The sequence below is a fragment of the Vitis riparia genome, chromosome 15 (genome assembly GCF_004353265.1).
Source record: "Vitis riparia cultivar Riparia Gloire de Montpellier isolate 1030 chromosome 15, EGFV_Vit.rip_1.0, whole genome shotgun sequence".
Classification (NCBI taxonomy): Eukaryota; Viridiplantae; Streptophyta; class Magnoliopsida; order Vitales; family Vitaceae; genus Vitis; species Vitis riparia.
Genome location: NC_048445.1, coordinates 15,395,395 through 15,404,677, shown reverse-complemented (window position 1 = coordinate 15,404,677; position 9,283 = coordinate 15,395,395).

Sequence of the window (9,283 nt, the reverse complement as noted above, 5' to 3'; positions counted from 1 at the left end):
TCATCCGAGTCATCCTTTCACGCAGAGCGTCCATTGCACTACCACCAGCCATCTCTGATGTGCGCTCTGATACCAATTGTCACACCCCTGAATATCTCACTGAATTTTTCATGAGTGCGTGGTGCTAAGGACCTTTCCTTAGCCAACCTTCCTTCCTAGCGTTTAGAAAAACAGAGTAAAACACAAAAAGAACAAAGCAACAGGGACACACGAGGTTACGGGAATCCTTTCCCAACTTGTATTAATCACTCTTACAAGACAAAATCGTTTCCTGAACCAGAATACAATGCTCTCACCCAAGCATACGAGAAGGAACCCTTTTCCCAAAACTCTCTCTCTCTGTTTCAAGGCTGCAGGAGCCCTTTTAAAAGACTCAAGCTGCAGTTACAAATTTGAATTTCCTAATTCAAATCTTGGAGTCAACTTGGTGGTTATGCAACTGGCCAAAACTGCCCTCAACTGCCCTGCATAACCACCCACCACCCAGATAGTGGACTGCACATGCCACCCACTTGCACTAGTCATCATCCCTTAACCAACTGCAAGTCAAATGACGACTTGACTTGGTCACTGAGCTAGCTACGACTAGCTAGATGCATTGCCATCTCCTCAGGTCTTGCTCGCTAAATTGTTGGAGAGTCCCCCTAACAAGCCAACCCCTCCCCCGCAAGGTGCCTTTTGTGACCGGGTGCCCATCAGCATGTCTTTTATCAAGGCCCTCTAAGCCAGGCAGCGTGCACCAACCATCTGGTGCATCAGTGTGCCTTCCCTACACTGATGTGTGAGCCCGTGCCATGTCTAGGTGCCCATGGCTTGGGCTTGTTGCTTGCTTCCCAACTTCCCAACAAGGAGCCATGGCATTGCGCCCATGGCTGATCCCTCTTGGTGCATAGGACACTGTGCCCCTGTGCTGTGCATAGGCATCTTGGTGCGAGTCAGCTATCGCTTGGAGCCATCAGACCATGGCATTGCACCCATGGTTTCATTAGCTGGCTCACTACATAAGGCTTAGGCGCCCTCGTGCTTGCGCGGGGAGGGGGTAGGCCGCACCAGGCCCCGTGCCGTTGCGGCCACGGGGTGCACACCACACATGTCATGGAGCCCATGTGTGTGTGCTCGAGTCGTATCGTGTGTCCTAGGCACGCCCAAGGCCGCGCCATGGTGCCCCCTTGGTGCGGTCAAGGCTTTCCTTGGTGGCCCCCTCCTTTGAATCACCTACTCTCTCCCCTTAAAGAGCAATATGGGTCGTTTTCATTGTTTCTTGAGGAGACATAATGGAATAATAATTTTAATTATAAATTAAAATTGCAAGTCTCTCAGCCTTCATCTGCACCACCTAAGTCAGGTGCGTGCGCAATGCCCATTTGGTGCGCACACGGTGCACGTCTGGCTCACCCACAGTGCGCGTCTGGCTCGCCCACGACCTCCTCATATGGCTCTTGGAGTTTGAACCACCAAACCTCCAGGATTTCCCTGCTTTCATCCTAGGCTTTCATGGGTGCAAGGCATACCCATGAGGCCTATTCCTCTATGGTTAAGTCAAGGGGCTAAGGGACTAACAGCTACCATTGTGGATGTTCTCTGCAGTTGGAGTGTGGGTTTAAGTGGTGTAATAAGTGGGTAAGGTAGTGAGAGAAATGGGTTTGGAGGGTTGATAATGAGTGGGGTTGTAGGTGGTGAATATGGTGGCCATATGGGGGCTTTGTGGGCAATGCATGTTGTGGGGTGCCTATGGTGGCCATGAGGGTTGTGTGGGAGCTATGGGATGGCCATATGGTGGTCATGGGTGAGCTATGAACTGTAGGTGAGTTATGTGGTGAAGTGTGGGCTACATGGGGGTGGTGTGAAGGTCGTGAGCTGCATATGGTGAGGTATGGGCTATAGGTGAGCTATGTGGTGAGGTGTGGGCTGCAAGGTGGTGGTATGGTGGCCATGGGTGAGCAATGTGGTGATCATGAGGGGGTTTAGGTGAGCTATGTGGTGAGGTGTGGGCTGCATGGGAGTTGGGTTCCGTGGAGAATGAACAGTGGAGGAGGTAGAGAGAGAAGTGGGTTTAGTGGGTTTGAAAGAAAGGGTATGAATGGTATAGGATAGGGAAGTGGTGGGATTGGTGTTTACATATTACAAAACTTTTTCTTCTGCACTTCTTTTCTTTCTTATTTCCAAGTTCTACTCAGGAAAGAGGCTTGGTGAATAAATAATGATCACACAAAAGACCAGTTGATGAAAGAGAAAGCAAGGCGATGGACAGTGTTCTCTTCCACGGCAAGGACTTTCCATATGATGGTTTGTTCATATGAAACATGGTGCCCCATTGTTAACATGCAAATTCCGGCCAGTAAGTAAGCAAAACCCTATTGTATTATCTTGGCGAAATCTGCACACAATCCCTTACGTCCAAACTCATCAAATATCCTAACCAATGAGATGCCTTGTAAAGCTACCAAAGTTGTCTCCAGCATGTCAAGTCCTGCTTGGTTTGTAAAGATCAAAATTGGCAATGACTTTAATGAGCAGCACAAAATAGCATTCTAGTGATGCCACAATTTTTTTCTAACATCGAATTGCCACCCATAGATTCAGATCTCAGCAACTCTGCCCCCAACATGGTAACTATAGATCTGGAAACTCCAGTGGGCTAATGTAAGAGCTTCTAGAGACCCTACTGACAACTTCGTTCCGACAAGCATTGGACCATAACCAACATTAGCTCCAAGTGTTCCTTGACCACCCAATTGAGGGATAGGATAAGTGAGAGCACTAAATTTGTTCCTAAGAGTGAGAACATCAAAGCAGTATATTTGACCCACAACTACTATTCGAGGATTGCATCTAACCATACAGACAGCTTATCAGAATCTCAGAACATGCACATAATAGTTAGACCTAAGAGAATAAAACCGAATGGCTGAAGAGAAGGATATGCAATTTCCTAATTGGGAATCACTACCACCAATCTTCAGCTTGACTTCCACAAAGTTTCTTTCTCAAACCCCACTTACAAAAATGCCACAATACCACGACGAAACAGTTCAAGAAACCAAACCCATCAACTCAATTCAAATTGCATTATTCTTATGATCCATTCCATTAAAAACAGAGGAAAATGTAAATGGAATTTTTACAAAAGCAGAGCATAAAAAGAAAGTCATCAGGTGAAGCCCTGTTTCATTATTCCATCCATGGGCTTAAAACCAATATATGAATACAAAGTGGTTTTAAGAAAGAAACAGGGAATGCAACAAAACTTATGATATGGCATAGCAAATTTGAGGCAAAGTCGAGTTACCCTTAAAAATGAAATCAGAGAAAAGAGAGATGAAGCAATAACGACCATTCCATAACAACCAAAGAAATCAACAAAAATAAATATTCGGTCTTCTATCATTCATGCCCAAAATCAACAAATGAATATCCAAAAACAGTAAGAGATGAACAAGGAATAGGGTGATGAGGAAAATAAAAAAGAAATCTGCAAAGAGACCAACCTGAAGGTGTTCTTCTGGTCCTCCTAAAATGACCACTACAAATGAATATCCTTCTTAGCTCTGGTGACTAACAATCTCCCACTCAAAGAAACAATGGTACACCCCTCCAAGAATCTCAACTCCCTCAAATTTCTCTTTTTCTTTCCTCCCTCCCAAAATACCCAATTGGTTCCTCTTTTCTACCGATTTCCTCATTTTTTACTCCAAGACTCCCACTCTACTTCATTTGAATCCTTCCTCTCCTAAAAAAAATCCTCATTTATTTTTTTTCCCAAAATCTCCCATATTTTCCCCATGCAAAGAAACCCTTGGAAACTTGGTCTTTTTTCTTTTCCTAAGCATCATTTTCTTCACCACTCTTTTTTTTCCAAAGAAACCCTTTTTTTCCCATGCAGTCCACTAGCTCTTTTTTTTTAAGTAAATAAAATAAAATAAACATTTTAAAAAAGAAATAAAATAAAATAAAATAAAATAAAATAAATAAAAAATAATATTAATTAAAATAATGATAAAATAATCAAAAATAAAATATAATGGTAAGCATAATAAAGATAATAATAAAAATAATGATAACAAAAATATACAATGACCATATATAAAAGGTGAATAAGAAACGGATCAATAAATAAATAAAAAGATAAATAGATATAAGTATGTGATGTATATTCATGTAAGTCGCGTAAGCCATGTAAGTCATGAAAGCTACATAAGCCATGTAAGCCACGCAAATGACTTAGGGGTGTTGGAGTAAGCCCTAAAAGACTAGGCATACCTAAATGGGCCAGGCATGCCTAAATGGGCCAGGCGTGCCTAAATGGGCCAAGCGTGCCTAAATGGGCCAGGTGTGCCTAATGGGCCAAGTGTGTCTAAGTGAGCCTAAACGGGCCTATGTGAACCAAAGTGGGTCTAGGTAAACTTAAGTGGGATCTAACCTAAGGACGAAAGGTGGCCAAGGTCACAATGTGGGTTTGAATGAGTCCCTCAACAGAGGGTCCTTGAAGGTGGCTTAGAAAATGAAACTAATATAAGTGTCAACGGGCCACCAAGGGATGACAACGAGTCAAGAGAGAAGTATGGGAAGACACCTAGTGTTACATCTTCTAAAAGGACAAAATGGAAGGTCTATAGAAATATATATATATATATATATATATATATATATATATATATATATATATATATAAGTAAAATGTTAAAAATTCTACGATAAGTTCTCTAGTTTCTTTATCCTTTCTTATCTATAACATTACCTTTCATAACTACTATCCATATAAAATGTTGCATTGTTTTTAAATTTTACTTCCTAGTTTCTTTTCATAGTTGATAATTGAATTTATTTATTTTTTATTGCCAAGTGAGTTCTACAATTCTACAGTCATGGCCAAAAGTGAAATAATCAGTTGACTTGTAAAAGTTGTTTTCTATTTTACTTTAAATCCAAAAGAAAATTTGTTTTTATTTGTTGTACCCTTTTTAAAAAATATTTCTATTTGAGCTAACTTTTATAGCTTCATCAAAGAAAATATTTAGGTTTTTCTGGTATATAAAATTCCTAAACTTCATCAATGCAAGTGTGGACCCCGCATTTCTCGCATGTGTTTTCCACTTAAATGGCACAACTCGCTTTTTATTTTTTAAAGATGATTTTTGAAAAGTTTGTGGAGTCGCCACTTTTTTTTTTAAAGGGAAAAACAAATAAGAAAGAAAAACCCTAAATGTGACTCCTAAAGGAAAAATAAGTCTATGAAAAACCGAGTTTGGGTCCGGGGGTCAAGTTACCTATTGGGAAGGTACAGTGATAGACCGTAGCACCCCTCTAAGCCCTAAGAATTAGGTATCTACTAAATAAATTAAAGCAAGTGTGACAATTGATTGATTAAACATGGATATCAAAAGAATATCAATCTAAAAATAATCGAATGAACAAGAAAGGAAGAGAGTGTACCTGAGTAATGAGTTTATTGCTTCATGGAAAACAAAGGTTAGTAAATTGACACAAAATAATTGCATGCATGTTATAGAGTGGGGTAAGTCAATCAAGCATAGCAATCAATCAATCAATGAAAAAATCACATATGTTGGGCCCCACCAAAACCATTTTATTTTAGCATGAATTAACTCCATAAATTTCATTATTTGGAATTATAGAATTTTATTCATACTTATTCAAAATATGAAAATGGGAAAATTATTAAGAATCAAGGAAGTTTGTAAAAATGCTTGCCAAAAATTTGACTTTTGTTAAAATTGTATTTTTGGTGACCTAAAACTCTAAGGAAGAATAAAATAAAAATAAAAGTTAAAGGATTACTATTATTTGGAAGCTAGACTTTTGAAAATTAAAGTTTGAAATTCAGGGTGAAGAAGTGAGAAAATAAGGACAAGGATCTAAAAAAAAACTACCCACCAAAAGGTGACCATGCAGGATATGCAAGACTGGGGTTCAGGCTGTAAATGTGGGATTGCATGCCACAAGTGACCATGTGTGGGTGTACAAATGGCCCGGGGGTGTCAAGGAGATGGTCACTGAACCACATCATTGAACATGTAACTTCGGGTTCTCTCTCGCTTGAACTACTAGTTGTGCTTCAGATGCGCTAGGGTTTTGAACGTCTTGTGGAGTGCCTGTTCTAGAATTTTCTAAGTCTCCTCTGATACTTGTTTACATCTTCCTAAATTTGGGTCAATTTTCCTTTAACCTCTGCTCGAGCCTACTTCTTTTGAAAATCTATCTCATTTTTGTACTTGACCCATCATCACCATTCTATGTGTAGCAAGAAAGTAGGTGACTTCATAGTTGAGAAGTTGGACAGAAAACTAAACTTCTTGATTCCATGAGCCACTGCAAATTCTCTTAATATCCAAAATGAGACAAATTATGGGTCATTCACGTTCCCAAATTCGTAACTCAACACTCGGGTCATTCATGTTCCCATATTCGTAACTCAACACTCGGGTTTTGAGGACCTTAAGAAAATTTAGAGAGAAACAGCTCCTTCTTAGAGCAGATAGATAAAGTTAGAGTTGACACATAACAGTTCCAAGATACGGTAGGAGATGAAGCCTGTAAACCTGGCAATCTTTTCCAACCTTAAGGCATGTTATATGTATTTCAGGCAAAACTCCGAGGTGCTGTTGAATTTATGGAGAAATCAAAGAGAAAGGGATGAGTGGTGGAAGGGTGTTGAAGGAATTGAGTGATCTCTAGATACACGCAAAGGAGTTGTGTCATAGTACACCAATAGATGGAGCATTTAGAAATAGGAGGTGGCCATCCAAAGAGTCAATTGCATTGGAAGCTAAATATGTAGTGCCAACAATTAGAGGTACCATGGTGACTAATGTGGATTCAGATTTGATAGATGAGGCATTTTGGTGGAGGGCTATGGATAGGCTTTGGGGTGGCCATGCATGCCATGTGGACATAGAAATGGGAAAGACGACTGTGAGACCTGATAGAGATGCAACTGTAGGTTGCTACTGCTCAAGACATGAATGGGTTCTATATAGAGGCTTCAATTCTGAGAAGCAAGTAGAAGAAGCATTCCAAAGGAACCCGAGATGAGTAGAGCTAACTGGAGATGGATGGGTTTCTATGCAATTTGATATGGCTCTGGATTGGGAAGATACGATGAACGCTAAACTCGTAGATGTGCTGCTGTGGAACCGGGGTGAATACCTTGTCTACTTCTACTTCAAGCAAACAATCAAGAGGGTATGCCATTCTTCAAGTGGAGTTGGAGCCAAAGGCCACTGCCTACATTGTGCCTCTTCCATCTACGCTTCGAAACAAAGAACACTAGAAAAAAAAAAATCTCATTTTAGCTTGTATTGAACCATTCATTAAAACTGATCCCTCTACAATTGTAAGGGTTGAAGCCCTTGAGGTATTCTTCAATTAAGAATGAACCACACGGCTTCCCGCTCCGAACAGATTACTTGTTCTCTCATGCATCAAAACAAGGAATATTTGCAGACATTTTGATTATTGAGAATCTTATAGGAATTGACAATTGAGGACAACACCTAATGCTCTTATCGATAGCTTAAAAAACATAGAACCCGAAATCTTTCAGCCATTAAAGCTTTCATAATGTGCATGAGTCGAGACTGAAAATGGAGATGCAGGGTAAGAGAGCAAGAAATTGAGGAGACTGCCAATTTGAATTGATACAAGGCATGGTCTTAGAGCCTGGCTCCATGGCAAACTATGACGTTTAGAATGCAAATGATTGATCTCAAGAGCCATTATGATCAATGTATTAACTTGGTAGTAGTGATGGCTCACTGGAATCTAGTAGGTGATGATATTGAGCTTCTTACCAAGCAATATTCAAAAGCTTCATAAGACCCCTTTATGTGTAGAAGATTCCCTATCTCAGGAAACCCCCTCCACGAAACCATTTTCTTCTCTCAAGCTATGATAGATTCAAAGGATGGATTGTAATAAAAGCTAATCCCAATCCTGGCATCAAGACAGTTGAAAACCTTCCCACAAAACAAATTCCATGAATCATTGCTCACCTCAACATTCCACTATTTATGTCATACCTTAGATTTAGCTCTGTTGCATTAGATGAATGCTCGTACATCTCACTAATCCACCCAGATTTATTAATTAGACTTTCTTGAACAGAGTACCTTGAAGCTGATTGCAATCCCGCAAAGAAATACTGATGACTCCAAAACGTGATTTCAGTGTAGTGACTTCCTGTAGACCCCCACTTGGGCCTCATTCTTTATGCAGCTTGTCTTGCCACGTGGAGGAGCTTTGAGAGACCACTTGTTTGCTCGTGGATGGCTGCTGGGAATCAGAGTAGTGGAATTGAGGAGCGAGTGAGAGTTTGACACGTGGCATGGAGATATTCTAAAATCCTCAGGCCGTTATGGAGGAGCGTGGGGCAGCTGCAGAGGGGAGGTTGCTTTTTGGACGTGTTTGTTGAGAGATATGGCAGAGGTTTCTGTTAGCTAGGGAGCTGCAGGGTAGTGGGCGGCGTTTCTGTTAGAGAGCAGGGCTTGAGGGAGCTGTTACAGAGACGGAGGCAGAGAAAAGGGAGAGGTCTGAGAGGGAGAGAAGGGGAGATTATGTGAACTAGAGTGAGAGCGGCGTTTCTGTTACAGAGCAGAGGTTGAGAGAGCTTAAAGGGGGAGGATACTTTTTTGGAGTGGGGGTGCTGATTTTGCAGTGAGCAGGCTGCTAAGAGGAGAAGAACCAGAGAGTGGGAGTTTTTTTTTTCCGGAGAGAACAGAAAGTTGGTAGGAGAGAGGATAGGCCTCCATTGACGACTGTGAGAGATTTTTCTAAGGGGTTTTGTGGGTGTTTTTCCATTGCAAAGGAGGGTATCCATTCTGGAGAAGCAAGCAGAGAACCAGAGAGGGAGAGTTTTCCAGAGAGAGAAGGAAAGAAAATGAAGGGGAAAGGAGACGGGTTACAGGGAGAGGGGATTTCTTTTGCTAGAGAGGGTTATCCAGAGTGAGGTAGAGATCTAAGAAGGAAGAAGAAGAGGGTTTTACTGAGTTCCTATCGATCTGGTTGGAGAGAATCACTCTCAAGTAGGCTTTTCTTCTCTTTTTCTATTCATTCTTGGTAGATATTTGGGGATTGCTAGTAAGTATGTTCATATATATATTTTTTATTTTTATGGTTCTTGCTGAAGATCAGTTTGTCCTTATTTCCTTTTCCCCATGATATATCTGTAAATGCTTTGGTTCTTGTTGGATGCTCATTTGCTTTCACTCACCATCATCTGAGCCCATTATTTCAAACATGAGATGTGGCTTGTATGAGTTCGTTT